Genomic DNA, 18,035 nt, shown 5'->3' on the forward strand with positions numbered 1-18,035 from the left:
ACAGCTTGAGATTGTGTCCTCTTGTTCTGGTGCTGGTTGCCTGGGAGAAGAGACCAACCCCCACCTGGCTACAGCCTCCCTTCAAGGAGTTGTAGACAGCAAGAAGGTCTCCTCTGAGCCTCCTCTTCTCCAGGCTAAGCAACCCCAGCTCCCTCAGCCTCTCCTCATAGGGCTGTGCTCCAAACCCCTCCCCAGCTTTGTTGCCCTTCTCTGGACACATTCAAGTGTCTCAATGTCCTTCTTAAATTGAGGGGCCCAGAACTGGACACAGGACTCAAGGTGTCGCCTAACCAGTGCTGAGTACAGGGCACAATGACTTCCCTGCTCCTGCTGGCCACACTATTTCTGATGCAGGCCAGGATGCCATTGGCCTTCTTGGCCACCTGGTCACACTGCTGGCTCATGTTCAGCCTACTATCAACCAGTACCCCCAGGTCCCTCTCTGCCTGGCTGCTCTCCAGCCCCTCTGACTCCAGCCTGTAGCACTGCATGGGGTTGTTGTGGCCAATGTGTAGAACCTGGCACTTGGATGTGTTAAATCTCAATTTCTGAATCAAACTGTTTCAGAAATCCAATTCCAGAGGCATATCCTAAAGGTCAACTTCTTACCCCCACGTGGCATGAACACCAAGTCTGGACATTCCAATTCCCTCCCTCTGCACACTTTGGCAGTTATGTGTTTTGGGGAAGATGTTTGTTTGCACCAAGGAAATCAAAGCGAGAGGGAGGGGCAGGGCTGGAAGCAATGACAAGGAAGGACAGAGACCATAACTCATCCTCATGGGAAAGATGCATATGAACAGACTGGGATTTGTCCTAAAACAATTTCCTGTGCTTACATCAGAAGAGGGACCATAAAAGCAATGAGTTTAGGGGGGGAGGAAAAGAGCCTTTCCTCTGGCATGCTTAGGGAGTTACTGATTCTCCTAAGTATCTCAGCAGCCTCCTTGTTGAGATCACTCATCCCACTCCTACAACATAAAGGATATAAAAATCTCAGAGGATGGTCACTGAAATGCTATCCATGCCTTCACAAAGGCCAGTTTAGTATGGATGGGCACATGCATGTTGGATGATGGGGCTGGAGAAGGAATCCCAGGGGCACACACAACCACTGCAGGTTTGATAGAGGATTGATGTTGCCTTTCTTCAGTTACAATCACCACATGGCAGATTCAAAATGGCACAAAAATCAGAGCAGTGCCCCTCCCCTCCCATCCAGCCTCTTCTTAAACACCTCCAGGGATGGTGACTCCACCACCTCCCTGGGCAGCCCATTTCATTGGCTGATCACTCTCTCTATGAAGAATTTCTTCCTAACATCCAGCCTAAACCTCCCCTGGCACAGCTTGAGACTGTGTCCTCTTGTTCTGGTGCTGGTTGCCTGGGAGAAGAGACCAGTCCCTGCCTGGCTACAACCTCCCTTCAGGTAGTTGTAGAGAGCAATAAGGTCTCCCCTGAGCCTCCTCTTCTCCAGGCTAAGCAACCCCAGCTCCCTCAGCCTCTCCTCTTCTGTCTTGTGTTCCTGGTCCTCCTTGAAGGCTTGGATACTCATTGTTCTGAATCTGGACTGTAAAAGTGGGGAAAAAAAAAAAAAAAGAGAAAAGGCTGTGGCCTTTTTGGATAGTATAATAAAGACTTTAGATGCTGTTCAGACGTCAGCTACTGACCCTAATCAGCACTTCCCAGCTGCTGAGTCACAAATAGCTTGATAAATATTTCCAGTCCTTGTGCTCCTGAGAGCTAATCCCTGCATGGGCAGTCTTAAAAAAGTAAATCCTCAAATTACCAGGATGGCTCTAGAAATCTCTCTCAAGGAAATTATTTAGATATCAGTTCTAGATTGTCTTTAGCTGTTTGCTTTCTCTTCCATATTTCCCCACTCCTGTCTTTTCCCTGGAAAAGGTCATCCATCTGTCTCTCCCACTGTCCTTGTGCTGGTGACAAATGTGGCCTCAGCCTCCTTTCTGTTAGGAAGAAGTTCTTCCCAGAAAGAGAGATTGGCCATTGGAATGTGCTGCCCAGGGAGGTGGTGGAGTCACCATCACTGGAAGTGTTTAAATGGAAACTTAATGAGGCACTTAGTGCCATGGTTTAGTTGATGAGATGGTGTTGGGTGATAGGTTGGACTCAATGATCTCGAAGTTTTTTTCCAACCTGGTTAATTCTGTATTCTGTATTCTCCAAACCAGGTCTCCTGGTGACAAATGCAGCCTCAACCTCCTGACCAGGTCTCCCCAAGGCTGGGAAACAGGAGAGGAAAGCTCAGTCTTTAGGGGCCCTCTGAAGACGGGTGGCTCTATCCAAACCACTTTGTGGGAACAGTCATAGTTCCTGTGCCATGCCTGGGCATTATGTGGACCAGTGCTTGTTGGTCTTGGCCAGCTGGTGCCATGACAAATGAGCAATGCACACAGTCAAATGGCAGACCCTGTGCCAGGGCCTGGAAACTGCTGCATTTACTGGTACAGACATCCTATAGCTCTCCTCATTTTCCTCTTCCCCTCTCTACTTGTGACCCCAGTTTTTATCTCTCAGGACATTCCTAGTTCCAGAAATCTCACTCCTTTTCATTCTGCAAGGATTTCAAGCAAATCCAGAACATGGGAAGACATGAGGCATCCATGCAGCACCAGCCTAGCAGGAACCAAAGCCTCTCTAATTCAGCAGAGAGTATTTTTCCCATTAGCGCTAATAACCGGATGGCCTGGCCTACAAAATCCTGCCACAGGGCATCCAGCCCAATGTGGCAATGCTCCCAAGTGGCAGCTGGGACTCTCTGAACTAAGTTTAGCCCTGAAATAGTTTCATAGTTTCATAGTTTCATTCAGGGTTTGAAGGGACCACACGGATCATCTAGTTCCAACCCCCCTGCCGTGGGCAGGGACACCCCACACTAGATCAGGCTGGCCAGCGCCTCATCCAGCCTGCTCTTAAACACCTCCAGGGATGGGGCCTCGACCACCTCCCTGGACAACCCATTCCAGGGTCTCACCACTCTCATGGTGAAGAACCTCCTCCTCACATCTAGCCTGAATCTCCCCACCTCCAGCTTCATTCCATTCCCCCTAGTCCTGTCACTACCTGAGATCCTGAGAAGTCCTTCCCCAGCCTTCCTGTAGGCCCCCTTCAGATACTGGAAGGCGACAATTAGGTCACCTCGGAGCCTTCTCTTCTGCAGACTGAACAGCCCCAACTCCTTCAGTCTGTCCTCATAGGAGAGGTGCTCCATCCCTCTGATCATCCTCGTGGCCCTTCTCTGGACACGTTCCAGCACCTCCACATCCCTCTTGTAATAGGGGCTCCAGAACTGGACACAGTACTCCAGGTGGGGTCTCACCAGGGCTGAGTAGAGGGGGAGGATCACCTCCCTCGACCTGCTAGCCACACTTCTCCTGATGCAGCCCAGGATCTGATTGGCTTTGCGGGCTGCAAGTGCACACTGAGAGCTCATGTTGAGCTTTTTGTCCACCAGCACCCCCAAGTCTCTCTCCTCAGGGCTACTTTCCAGCCAGTCACTGCCCAGCCTGTATTTGTGCCTGGGATTGCCTCGACCCAGATGCAGGACCCTGCACTTGCTCTTATTGAACTTCATGAGGTTGGCTTGTGCCCACCTCTCCAGCCTGTCAAGGTCCCTCTGGATGGCCTCCCTTCCCTCCAGCGTGTCTGCTGCACCACACAGCTTGGTGTCATCAGCAAACTTGCTGAGGGTGCACTCAATGCCACTGTCCATGTCACTGACAAAGATGTTGAACAACACAGGTCCCAGGACTGATCCCTGAGGGACTCCGCTTGTCACTGGCCTCCACTGGGACATGGAGCCATCAAGCCAGTTCCTTATCCATCTAGTGGTCCACCCATCAAACCCATGTGTCACCAGTTTGGAGACCAGGATGTGGTGCGGGACAGTGTCGAAGGCTTTGCTCAGGTCCAGGTAGACAACATCAGTTGCTCGCCCCTCATCTATTAATTTTGTCACCTGCTCATAGAAGGCCACCAGGTTGGTCAGGCAGGATTTGCCCTTGGCAAAGCCATGCTGACTGTTCCAAATCACCTCTTCACTATTCTTCTGAGTGAGTAGTGCCTCCAGGAGGATCTGCTCCATGATCTTTCCAGGCACAGAGGTGAGACTGACTGGCCTGTAGTTCCCTGGTTCCTCCTTCTTACCCTTTTTGAAGATGGGGGCAATGTTTCCCCTTTTCCAGTCTGTGGGGACTTCACCAGATTGCCATGACTTTTGAAATATAATAGAGAGGGGTTTAGCAACCTCATCTGCCAGTTCTCTCAGCACCCGTGGGTGTATCCCGTCGGGTCCCATGGACTTCAACACTTTCAGGTTCTTCAGGTGATCACGAACCTGATCTGCACTTACAATGGGCAGTTCTTCCTCCCCATCCCTGGCTTTGACTTCCATAACATCAGGAGTGTGGCTAGAGGCCCTTGCAGTGAAGACTGAGGTAAAGAAGTTATTAAGTACCTCAGCCTTTTCCTCATCACTTGTGACCATGTCACCATTTTCCTTTCTGAGGGGGCCCACACCTTCCCTAGTCTTCTTCTTCCCATTAATATACCTGTAAAAGTTCTTAGTGTTCCCTTTAATCTCCCTGGCTAGATTCAATTCAAACTCTGCTTTGGCTTTCCTAACCAGGACTCTTGCTGCTCGGGCAGCTTCCTTGTATACCCCCTGTTCTACCTGTCCTTCTCTCCACTTCCTGTAGAGTTTCCTTTTAAGTAATAGTGTGTCCAGTAGCTCCTTGCCCATCCAGGCAGGCCTCCTAGCATTCTTAACTGCTTTTCTCTTTGTTGGTATACAGAGCTCCTGGACACAGAGGAGGTGGTCCTTGGATACTGACCAGCTGTCCTGGGTCCCTCTTCCCTCCAGGGCTTTGTCCCACGACACTTTGGCTAGCAGATCCCTGAAGCGATCAAAATCTGCACGCCTAAAGTCTAGGGTCGTGAGCTTGGAATACTTCCTCCTGATTGCCCTGAGGATATTAAATTCAACTGCTTCATGGTCACTGCAGCCAAGGCCGTCTATGAGCCTCACATTGCTTACCAGCCCTTCCCTGTTGGTGAGAACAAGGTCCAGCATAGCACCTTTTCTTGTTGGTTCCTCTACCATTTGGAGGAGGAAGTTGTCTTCTATGCATTCCAGGGACATCCTGGATTGCTGGTGCCTTGCTGTGTTGTCCCTCCAGCAGATGTCCGGGTGGTTGAAATCACCCATGAGGACCAGGGCTTGTGACCTGGAAGCCGCTTCTATTTGCCTGTGGAGGGCCTCATCTGCTTGGATCTGCTGGTCAGGTGGCCTGTAGGAGACCCCCACAGTAATATCTCCTTCCCCTGTCCTGCCTTTAATTTTAACCCATACGCTCTCAACTAGCTCATCATCCCTCCCCAGTTGGAGCTCCACTGATTCCAACTGGCTATTGACATAGAGGGCAACACCTCCTCCTCTCCTTCCCTGCCTATCCTTCCTGAAGAATTTATACCCATCTATGCCTACATTCCAGTCATGGGATTCATCCCACCAAGTTTCAGTAACAGCCACTATGTCGTGGCATCCCAGCAGCACAGTGGCCCTTAACTCATCCTGTTTGTTGCCCAAGCTGCGCGCATTCGCATAGAAGCACTTCAGCTGGGCTGGCCCTGTCCTCCTCTTGTGCCAAATCCCCTCGGTTTCCACAGAATGTCCTGGTGGATCATTCGTGGCTTGCCTCAGGGCAGCAAGTTGAGAGCCCTTACCAGCTCTCCTTCTCTCTACTGCTGGTGAGCTGCCCCTCTGTTTGTCACCAGCCAGCAGGAGACTATTAACCCCTTCCCCCTTCAAATCTAGTTTAAAGCCCTATCAATGAGCCCTGCCAATTCCTGCCCCAGGATTCTTATCCCCCTCTGGGACAAGTGTGTCCCATAAGTTGTTTTCAGCTCAGGTGCCTTGAAAACCAATCCATGATTGTGGAACCCAAAGCCCTGTCGATGGCACCAGCCCCTGAGCCATGAATTGATCTGTCGGCCCTTCCTCAGTGTGTCCTCATCCATTGCTGACGTTAGAGGGATGGCAGAGAACACGACTTGAGCCCCTGATCCCTTTAGCATTTGCCCTAAGGTTCTGAAGTGTTTTTTAATAGATTGTGAGCCTCTCATTGTTACATCGTCACTGCCCACCTGAAAGACCAGCAGTGGGTAGTAGTCTGAAGGACTCACGAGTTTGGGAATTTTATCTGCAATGTCTTTTACTTGGGCACCAGGGAGGCAGCTGACCGCTCTATGAAATTGGTCTGGTCTGCATATTGGGCCCTCTGTTCCCTTCAGTAGGGAGTCTCCTATGACGATGACCCTGCGAGGTTTCTTTTCTGGGTAAGTTTTGATGGCTGGCCTGAGGCAACCTGTCATTGGTGCAGCTTCTGACCTTCTTGAGTCCTCGACCTTACCAATGACCTGTTCCTCCTGCGGAGCCTCATACCTGTTCTGTAACTGCACTGGAGGCAGCGTGCTGCTCACAGGAGCAGACTTCCTTCGTTTGCATTTCTTCTGTCAGGCAGAGACCTGTTCCCATTGGCCCTGCTCATGTGGGTTATTACAGGGAGGTTGAGAATCTTGCTTCTGGGAAGGTATCAAACTCCCTGTTTCACTAAGAGTTACCCCCTGTTCTGGTTTAGAAGAGATTACATTATGGGAATTGTCAATTTTCTGCCCGCCATCTCTTCTAGCTCTTAGCCTTTCCACCTCTTCTTTTAGTTTGACCACCATGCTCATCAGATCCCTGACCTGCTGACACCTGAAACAGGAGCTGCTTCCTCCAGCCTCCATATCGAGTGCCAGGCTCCAGCACTCACTGCAGCCACCTACCTGAACATCTGCATGCTTGTGTGTGGTCTCTGTTTGGGTGCCCACTGTCCTTCTGTTAGCCTTTGCTCTAGTGGTGACCATCTTGCAGTAACCACCTTCTCCACACGGCTTTTTTTTTCCCTTTTTTTTTTTTTTTCCCCCTGTCAGTGAGAAGGTGAGCTGCGCTCCTCAAGCTGCCTCCTCTCTCTTCAGCCACGTGCTGAAATTAGCTCAGACCTCTTGCTGAGGTCTCTGACTCATGGTCTCCTAGCTGAGCTGGAGGAAGAGGTCTGCTGCATCCTCTCCCAGCCTCCAGCACTGATGACTCCTTTGCCACGGGTGGCTCTCTCTGTGCCAGAACAGAAGACGCAAATGAGCCCACAGGATGTGGCATGGACTTCATTCTCCCCCCACCATGGTGACAACATGAGCCTCTGCTTGTGCTGAAAGTTACAGCTCCAAGGGATTGCTGACTGCCCTGGCTTGCTCCTTGCTCTGTTTTTGGCTGTTTCTCTTGTTGCTGCTCATCTTCCATCCTCATTGCATCCTCCTTTTCCCAAGGAAAAGACTATCCCCATGCTCTTAGCCCTGCAAAAGACATCAGTGAGTCCCAGTGGGGTGGACAGCCCTAACCAAGCTTCAGTCAAAACTTGTCCCTGGTGAAAAATTCACCACAGTGAGTCTGGGGAACCATACCTTCTGCTTCACTTCACCTGGCCAGAAATCCAAGACAGCAGTTTGAACTCTGATGTACTGAACAGAAAACCAGGAAAGGGTTAAGAGCAGAAGACCTTGACAGGGAGGTGAGCTCCATAATCAGCATAAGGACATGGGCACAGGAGAGGGTAGAATGATTTCTTTTCCTCATTCCATTAATTTGATCAAACAGAATCTGAACCATAGAATGCCTTGGGTTGGAAGGGACCTTTACAGATCATCTAGTCCAACCACCCTGCAGTCAACAAGGACATCCTCAACTAGATCACATTGCTCAGAGCCCTATACAGCCTGACCAGCAATGAGTCCAGGGATGCATCTACCACCTCTCTGGGCAAACTGTGCCAGTGTTTCACCACCCTCAGGGCAAATTAAAGTCTTCCTTGGATCTAGTGTAAATCATCCCTCTGCATCCCAGTTTGGCATTTGGGCCATCTTCACACACCAAATCTTCAAGCAGGTCCTTACAGGTCCCTCCCCCAGGGCTTGCAGCCACCCCCCAGCCAGGAGGAGATGCCCAGGGAATGGTTTTGGTGTTAGGCCTGAGGTGAGGAGAAAGTTCTTCACAGAAAGAGTTATTGGCCATTGGAATGTGCTGCCCAGGGAGGTGGTGGAGTCACCATTGCTGGAGGTGTTCAAAAAGGGATTGGACGTGGCACTTGAAGCCATGGTTTAGTTGGTCATGAGGTGTTGGGTGATAGGTCGGACTTGATAGAATTAACCAGGTTGGAAAAGACCTTTGAGATCATCAAGTCCGACCTATCACCCAACACCATCTAATCAACTAAACCATGTCACCAAGCATCCCATCCAGTCTCCTCCTAAATACCTTAAAATTAAAATCACAGAAACATTCAGGTTGGAAGAGACCCCCAGGATCACCAAGTCCAACCCAGAACACCACTCCACAAGGGTCACTCCCAAACCAGAGCCTCAACTACCACATCCAAACCACCTCCATACAGATCCAGGCCCAGAGACTCAACCACCCCCCTGAGCAGCACACCCCAATCCCCGACCTCTCTTGTGGGAGAAACCTTTCGTACTGTCTAGTCTAAACCCCCCCTGGTGCAGCTCGAGGCCATTCCGTCCAGCCCCCACACCAATCACCTGTGAGAAGAGACCATCAGCAACCTCTCCACAACCTCATGTGGCCACATAAGGTAGCCACAGACAGCAATGAGGTCTCCCCTCAGTCTCCTCCCCTCCACACCAACCATCCCCAGCTCCCTCAGTTGCTCCTCATCAGATTTATTCCCCAGGCCCCTCCCCAGCTTCCCTGCCCTGCTCTGCACTGATCTCTGAGGTCTTTCCCAACCTTATTGATTCTATGATTCCCCTATGGTGATGCTCCTGGGTGACATCCCAGCATCACCACCCCAGGTGTGGAGAATCCCATGCTGCATTTGTTACCTTGTGACTGCCCCGACTGTGATTTTCTCCAGGAAGGACCAGCTCCTTCCAGTCCTTCCTCTGCTACGAAAGCAGTGCTCAGAGCTGAGCTCTGCCCCCTCCACGAGCCAAGCACGATGCAGGAGGCCTTCAAGGACATCTTTACAAAGTAGGATGAGACATGGATAATAAGGAAATAAATAAGGAATAAATTGGAGGGGAGGACACCCCAGGAATCTCACAGGCAAGGGGGAAGGAGGGGCAACGAGGAGCGAGCTTGCTATTTTAAGGACAAGCTCCAATAGTAAAGTAATCATCTCCTGAGCAATGCTATTTTCTGGATCCCTGCCCTCAAGTCAGCAAGAAGCCACCGTGCTTTCTATTCCAGTCACACCAAACTCTTCTCACCAATCTATCCATCTTAATCCCAGCCCCAGCAGCCACACAGCATCCTTGCAGCTGTTGCTGGTGCTGGACAAAATGCCTCCCACGTAATCAGTTCCCAGCCTCCCACTCTTCCTCCTCCCTCCATCGCTCCTCGCTCCATCCCCTCCTCTACTGCACCACTGCTACAGATAAAGGAATGGGTCCTGTGCCACTGGGGTCATTCCAGGAGCTGGTGAGGCTGGAACAGGGAATGTTTGCGTGCACAAGGATCCTGTCCCCACTGCAGCACCAAGCAACAGGACCAGCTGGCCACAGGGAGCCGAGGAGACAACAGGATGCTTCATCCAAGTCATGCACCTGCAGCCTTCCTTGCTGACACCACAGCACCATGCCTGGCTGTTTCCAGGTTGTGTCCCCCATCTGACCCACCATCCAAACAAGCACAGGTCCAACCCCAGTGCCTGCTTGGCACAGGGACATATGCATGACGCAAAGGCTCTTTCACCCCCTTCCATGAGCACCACGTCCCCCTCCTCCCATCCACACATTGATCCACATTCCCCTCTCCCTTCACCAAGGATATCCTGCTCCAACCAAACCTAAGCATCACAAAAAGCTTCTCTCTCTCTTTTTTTTGTTAATGCCACAAGCTTGCTGCTGGTATCATCAGGCAGGAGCTGCACTTCATGCTGCAAGGATTTCCCTGCAAGCTTCACCTTCAAAAGCCCAAGTCCCCAACCTCTGAGGCATAAAGTTTCCTTCTGCTGAGCGCTAACAAGTGGACAGGAGCTTGGGGGGTGGGGTGGGGGGGTGGGGTGTTGTATTGTTCCCTAACTGTAACATGTCTTCAGAAGACCAAGAGATTAAAAGCCCAACTGACTTCTAAAATGGATGTTAATATGGACAACAAAAGAAGACCTGGACTTTAAATAAGCAAATACAGATGGATGCAGCACGCTGCCATGCAAACATGCTGACAGAGGGACCTCCTGGACACAAATTAGAAGATAGGATAGGATAGGATAGGATAGGATAGGATAGGATAGGATAGGATAGGATAGGATAGGATAGAATTAACCAGGTTGGAAGAGACCTTCAAGATCATCGAGTGCAACCTATCACCCAACACCATCTGTCACCGGTTGGGGCTGTCCCCTTAAGAAACGGAATATGGTGGACGGAAGTTGGTAAATGAAAAGAATTATCTAAACTAATTTCATTGGTAAAGTGGGAGGAAGCACCTTCTGAATTGGGAGTGCAGGAGGGTATCCTGGGCATTCCGGCACTTTATCTTTAGTCTTGCTTCCGCTCCTCCGCAGGGCAGCAGCTTTCTGTGCTGGGCTTTCTGCCAAGGCTTCGGCCTTGAAACCGATAAGCTATAAGGCCTGTATTAACTGCTTTCCAATTAACACAAACTGCTTCTAACTTTTTTTTCTCTTTCTCTCTCTTTTCTAACCCACTCTGGGGAATAGGGGGAGAGAGGGGGAGAGCGGAGGTGGGGAACCCCCTCAGCAAGGGGGGGGAACTCTCATTTCTGTGTTATTTTATTGTATATCTTTCTATATATTGTAAATATTGTAAATTTGTATATATTCCCCTGCATATCCTACATTGCTTTGTAAGTATACAGCTCCACTGCTTTGCTAATTCAGCTGTGAGGTTTTTTTTCCCTTTCCCTTCAATTTTCTTTCCCTTTACTTTACAGAGGGGAGGGAGGAGGTTTCATGGCCTTACCCTTCCAACCCTACGACACCATCTAATCAACTAAACCATGGCACCAAGCACCCCATCCAGTCTCTTCCTAAACACCTCCAGGGATGATGACTCCACCACCTCCCTGGGCACCACATTCCAAGGGCAAATCTCTCTTTGTATGAAGAACTTCTTCCTGAAATCCAGCCTGAACCTCCCCTGGTGCAGCTTGAGACTGTGTCCTCTTGTTCTGGTGCTGGTTCTCTTCACCAACAGGGAAGGACTGGTGGGTGATGTGGTGGTTGGAGGGTGTTTGGGGTCCAGTGACCACGAGATAATTGAATTCTCGGTTTTTGGTCAAGCCAAGAGGGGCGGCAAGAAGACCTCCACTCTGGACTTCCGGAGGGCAGACTTTGGGTTACTCAAGGAACTAATTCAGAGGGTTCCTTGGGATAAAGTCCTTAAAAACAAAGGGGTCCAGGAGAGCTGGACCTACTTCAATGAAGAATTGTTGAAGGCTCAGGGACAGGCTGTGCCAATGTGCCAGAAGATGAGCCGCCGGGGCAGACGGCCAGCCTGGATGGTTCATGAACTTTTAATGGAACTGAGGGAAAAAAAGAGGGTGTATCACCTTTGGAAGCGAGGGGAGGCAACCCACAGAATGTTTAAGGATGTTGCTAGGTCTTGTAGGAAGAGAATTAGGGAGGCAAAAGCACACTTGGAACTTAAACTGGCCTCTACTGTGAAGGACAACAAAAAGTCCTTCTATAAATACATTAATAGTAAGAGGAAGGGGAAGGAAAACCTCCACTCCTTGGTGGATACGGAGGGGAACATTGTAACCAAGGATAAGGAAAAGGCAGAGATACTTAACACCTTCTTTGCCTCAATTTTTACTAGAAGGGCAGAACGTCTTCCTGACAGCTGGTCTGCAGAGCTAGCAGAAGGAGCCAGGGAGCTGCACAGTTTCCCTATGTTCCATGAGGCGGTAGTTGGAACTCTCCTTAGCAGCTTGGATCCCCACAAGTCCATGGGACCAGATGGGATTCATCCTAGGGTGCTGAGAGAGCTGGCAGATGAGCTGGCCAAGCCACTCTCCATAATTTTCCAGCAGTCCTGGCTCACTGGCGAGGTCCCAGAGGACTGGAAGCTGGCCAACGTGGTGCCCATCCATAAGAAGGGCCGGTTGGATGAGCCAGGGAATTACAGGCCTGTCAGCCTGACCTCAGTGCCAGGCAAGATCATGGAACAGGTCATCCTGAGTTCAATAACACAACACTTACAGGATGGCCAAGGGATCAGGCCTAGCCAGCATGGATTTAGGAAGGGCAGGTCCTGCCTGACCAACCTGATCTCCTTCTATGATCAGGTGACCCGCCTGGTGGATGTGGGGAGGCCTGTTGATGTAGTCTACCTGGACCTCAGCAAGGCCTTTGACACCGTCCCCCATAGCAAACTGCTGGCCAAGCTGTCAGCCCATGGCTTGGACGGGAGCACACTGCGATGGGTTAGGAACTGGCTGGAGGGCCGAGCCCAGAGAGTGGTGGTGAATGGTGCCACATCCAGCTGGCAACCAGTCACTAGTGGTGTGCCCCAAGGATCAGTGCTGGGCCCTGTGCTCTTTAACATCTTTATTGATGATCTGGATGAGGGCATTGAGTCCATCATCAGTAAATTTGCTGACAACACCAAGCTGGGGGCAAGAGTTGATCTGCTGGAGGGTAGAGAGGCTCTGCAGAGAGACCTGGACAGGCTGGACAGATGGGCAGAATCCAACGGCATGAGATTTAACACATCCAAATGCCGGGTTCTGCACATTGGCCACAACAACCCCATGCAGTGCTACAGGCTGGGGTCAGAGTGGCTAGAGAGCAGCCAGGCAGAGAGGGATCTGGGGGTGCTGGTTGATGGTAGGCTTAACATGAGCCTGCAGTGTGCCCAGGCAGCCAAGAGGGCCAATGGCATCCTGGCCTGCATCAAGAACAGTGTGGCCAGCAGGAGCAGGGAGGTCATTCTGCCCCTGTACACTGCACTGGTTAGGCCACACCTCGAGTACTGTGTCCAGTTCTGGGCCCCTCAGTTTAGGAAGGATGTTGACCTGCTGGAACGAGTCCAGAGAAGAGCAACAAAGTTGGTGAGGGGTTTGGAACACATGCCCTATGAGGAGAGGCTGAGGGAGCTGGGGCTGCTTAGCCTGGAGAAGAGGAGACTTAGGGGTGACCTTATCACTCTCTACAACTACCTGAAGGGAGGTTGTAGACTGGCTGATGATGGTCTCTTCTCCCAGGCACCCAGTACCAGAACAAGAGGACACAGTCTCAAGCTGCGCCAGGGGAGGTTCAGGTTGGATGTTAGGAAGAAGTTCTATACAGAAAGAGTGATTGCGCTATGGAATGGGTTGCCCGGGGAGGTGGTGGAGTCGCCGTCATTGAAGGTGTTCAGAAGGAGACTTGACGGGGTGCTTAGTGCCATGGGTTAGCTGTTTGGGTGGGTTGGATTGGTTGATGGGTTGGACACGATGATCTTGAAGGTCTCTTCCAACCTGGTTTGGTTTATTCTAATGAGCTGGTTGCCTGGGAGAAGAGACCAACCCCCATCTGGCTACAACCTCCCTTCAGGTAGTTGTAGAGAGCAACAAGGCCTCCTCTGAGCCTCCTCTTCTCCAGGCTAAGCAGCCCCAGCTCCCTCAGCCTCTCCTCACAGGGCTGTGTTCCAAACCCTTCCCCAGCTTTGTTGCCCTTCTCTGGACACATTCCAGCATCTCAACACCTCTTCTAAACTGAGGGGCACAGAACTGGACACAGAATGCAAGGTGTGGCCTAACCAGTGAATAAAATAAACCAGGTTGGAAGAGACCTTCAAGATCATTGTGTCCAACCTATCATCCAGCACCACCCAAACAACTAAACTATGCAACCAAGCACCCTGTCAAGTCTCCTCCTGAACACCTCCACCGATGGCGACTCCACCACCTCCCCGGGTGGCCCATTCCAAAGGGCAATCACTCTCTCTGTGTAAAACTTCCTCATGACCTCCAGCCTGAACGTCCCCTGGCGCAGCCTGAGACTGTGTCCTCTTGTTCTGGTACTGGTTGCCTGGGAGAAGAGACCAACATCTGCCTGTCTACAACCCCCCTTCAGGTAGTTGTAGACAGCAATAAGGTCACCCCTGAGTCTCCAAGCCACTATCCATCATTTTACAGCAGTCCTGGCTCACTAGAGAGGTCCCAGAGGACTGGAAGCTGGCCAATGTGGTGCCCATCCATAAGAAGGGCCGGTTGGATGAGCCAGGGAATTATAGGCCTGTCAGCCTGACCTCAGTGCCAGGCAAGATCATGGAACAGGTCATCCTGAGTGCAATAACACAGCACTTAGAGGATGGCCAAGGGATCAGGCCTAGCCAGCATGGATTTAGGAAGGGCAGGTCCTGCCTGACCAACCTGATCTCCTTCTATGATCAGGTGACCCGCCTGGTGGATGTGGGGAGGCCTGTGGATGTAGTCTACCTGGACCTCAGCAAGGCCTTTGACACCGTCCCCCATAGCAAACTGCTGGCCAAGCTGTCAGCCCATGGCTTGGACGGGAGCACACTGCGATGGGTTAGGAACTGGCTGGATGGCCGAGCCCAGAGAGTGGTGGTGAATGGTGTCACATCCAGTTGGCGGCCAGTCACTAGTGGTGTGCCCCAAGGATCAGTGCTGGGCCCTGTGCTCTTTAACATCTTTATTGATGATCTGGATGAGGGCATTGAGTCCATCATCAGTAAATTTGGTGATGACACCAAGCTGGGGGCAAGAGTTGATCTGCTGGAGGGTAGAGAGGCTCTGCAGAGGGACCTCGACAGGCTGGACAGATGGGCAGAATCCAACGGCATGAGATTTAACACATCCAAGTGCTGGGTTCTGCACATTGGCCACAACAACCCCATGCAGTGCTACAGGCTGGGGCCAGAGTGGCTGGAGAGCAGCCAGGCAGAGAGGGACCTGGGGGTGCTGGTCGATGGTAGGCTGAACATGAGCCTGCAGTGTGCCCAGGCAGCCAAGAGGGCCAATGGCATCCTGGCCTGCATCAGGAACAGTGTGGCCAGCAGGAGCAGGGAGGTCATTCTGCCCCTGTACACTGCACTGGTTAGGCCACACCTCGAGTACTGTGTCCAGTTCTGGGTCCCTCAGTTTAGGAAGGATGTTGACTTGCTGGAACGAGTCCGGAGAAGAGCAACAAAGTTGGTGAGGGGTTTGGAACACAAGCCCTATGAGGAAAGACTGAGGGGGCTGGGGTTGCTTAGCCTGGAGAAGAGGAGACTCAGGGGTGACCTTATCACTCTCTACAACTACCTGAAGGGAGGTTGTAGACAGGCAGAGGTTGGTCTCTTCTCCAAGGCAGCCAGCACCAGAACAAGAGGACACAGTCTCAGGCTGAGCCAGGGGAGGTTCAGGTTGGATGTTAGGAAGAAGTTCTATACAGAAAGAGTGATTGCCCATTGGAATGGGCTGCCCAAGGAGGTGGTGGAGTCACCGTCATTGGAGGTGTTCAGGAGGAGACTTGATGGGGTACTTGGTGCCATGGGTTAGCTGTTTGGGTGGGTTGGATTGGTTGATGGGTTGGACGCGATGATCTTGAAGGTCTCTTCCAACCTGGTTTGGTTTATTCTAAATAAAGGTATTCCTCTTCTCCAGGCTGAGCAACCCCAGCTCCCTCAGCCTATCCTCATAGGGCTTGTGTTCCAAGCCCCTCACCAACTTTGTTGCCCTTCTCTGGACACGCTCCAGCAAGTCAACATCCTTCCTAAACTGAGGGGCCCAGAACTGGACACAGTACTCGAGGTGTGGCCTAACCAGTGCAGTGTACAGGGGCAGAATGACCTCCCTGCTCCTGCTGGCCACACTGTTCCTGATGCAGGCCAGGATGCCATTGGCCCTCCTGGCTGTTTGGGCACACTGCAGGCTCATGTTCAGCCTACCATCGACCAGTACCCCCAGGTCCCTCTGCCTGGCCGCTCTCCAGCCACTCTGACCCCAGCCTGTAGCACTGCATGGGGTTGTTGTGGCTGATGTGCAGAACCCGGCACTTGGATGTGTTAAATCTCATGCCGTTGGACTCTGCCCATCTGTCCAGCCTGTTGAGGTCCCTCTGCAGAGCCTCTCTACCCTCCAGCAGATCAACTCCTGCCCCAAGCTTGGTGTCGTCAGCAAATTTACTGATGATGGACTCAATGCCCTCATCCAGATCATCAATAAAGATGTTAAAGAGCACAGGGCCCAGCACTGGTGACCTCATTGCCCTCTGCAACTACCTGAAAGGTGGTTGTATCCAGGAAGGGGTTGGCCTCTTCTCCCAGGCAACCAGCACCAGAACAAGGGGACACAGTCTCAAGCTGCGCCAGGGGAGGTTTAGACTCGAGGTGAGGAGGAAATTCTTCATCCAGCGAGTCATTCGTCATTGGAACGGGTTGCCCGGGGAGGTGGTTGAGTCATCATCCCTGGAGGCGTTCAAGAGGAGATTGGACGTGGCACTTGGTGCCATGGTCTAGTCATGGGGTCTGTGTTGATAGGTTGGACTCGATGATCCTCGAGGTCCTTTCCAACCTAAGTTATACTGTGATACTGTGATACTGTGATACTGATCCCTGGGGGACTCCACTACTGACTGGCCGCCAGCTGGATGTGGCACCATTCACCACCACTCTCTGTGCTTGGCCCTCCAGCCAGTTCCCTACCCAATGCAGTGTGCTCCCGTCCAAGCCATGGGCTGACAGCTTGGCCAGGAGTTTGCTGTGGGGGACAGTGTCAAAGGCCTTGCTGAGGTCCAGGTGGACTACATCCACAGGCCTCCCCACATCCACCAGGCAGGTCACCTGATCATAGTGCTGAGCACAGGGGCACAATGACCTCCCTGCTCCTGCTGGCCACACTGTTCCTGATACAGGCCAGGATGCCATTGGCCTTCTTGGCCACCTGGGCACACTGCTGGCTCATGTTCAGCCTACTATCAACCAGTACCCCCAGGTCCCTTTCTGCCTGGCTGCTCTCCAGCCTCTGTTTATGGGATCAGGGAACTGGCTGATGAGGTGGGTGACACTAGAGCTCGCACTTCACAGATACACAAATCTTGACATTTGTAGAGCTTCTCCCTACATCTGAAAAGAAAAAAGAGGAGAGAAAAAAGGCAGAATGAATCCAAACCTCTAATAACAAAACATAATCCTGCAACAGAGCCATTCCAGATCCCCAGGACTAAATTGGTGCGGGTCCCCAGAAGTCACTTGAGCAGCAGAGAAGAGGCACAGTGCTGGAAGAGGGAATTACACATTCTGCAGCAGGAGAAACAATAATAATAGTAATACTAATAATAAGCCGTGTCCAATCAGCCCTAATATCCATCACCACCATCAGGTTCAACGCAGGATGAAGAGCTGGAAGTGAATAAATATGCCTGGAATTTCTACTGCATTTAGAGACTGATTGGAAAGCCCAGCAGAGGAAGGCTTTCAGCCACAGATTTCAGCTGCTCCTCCAAACTGGGGGCACTGTGGCTCTCTCTTGGCCATGCTCTTTGTCTCTCCCAGTATCTGACCCTACTCTTCTTTCTCACCTCTCACATGAGTTGTTCTGTTTGTGGACAAGTTAACCATGATCCAGCAATCTGCCCCTGTGGCCAGGGAGGCCAGTGATGTCTTGGGGTGCATTAAGGAAAATGAGAGCAGCAGGTCAAGGGAGGTTTTTTCCCCATCTCCTCTGCTCTAGTGAGGCCACATCTGGAGGACTGTGTCTGGTTCTGGGCTCCCCAGTTCAAGAAAGACAAGGAACTACTGGAGAAAGTCCAGTGGAGGCTACTTCTCAGAGCTCCCTGATGAGGGGCAGGGTGAGGAGCAGGCTATTTTCTAGGGAAGGCAGGAGGAGGGGTAGCTGCATTTGTCTTGAGCACACAGATGTTGCTGGACAATGTTGTTATGTTGGTGCCTTCCACTGTCACACTGCAATAAAGGGACTAAGGGTATGGGGATAGTGGGCAATTAGTGTT

The 18,035-nt window shown here is 51.5% G+C and overlaps 1 protein-coding gene across 1 annotated transcript in view; it reads right to left on the reverse strand.

Moving 5' to 3' along the window:
- Positions 1-18,035, reverse strand: part of XKR6 (XK related 6) — a 416,883-nt gene that overhangs the window by 173,114 nt on the left and 225,734 nt on the right. The gene's annotated exons all lie outside the window — the stretch shown is intronic.

This window comes from Melanerpes formicivorus, unplaced genomic scaffold, assembly GCF_026170545.1.
Source record: "Melanerpes formicivorus ecotype bairdi unplaced genomic scaffold, bMelFor1.0.p_v2 SCAF_9, whole genome shotgun sequence".
NCBI classification, from domain to species: domain Eukaryota; kingdom Metazoa; phylum Chordata; class Aves; order Piciformes; family Picidae; genus Melanerpes; species Melanerpes formicivorus.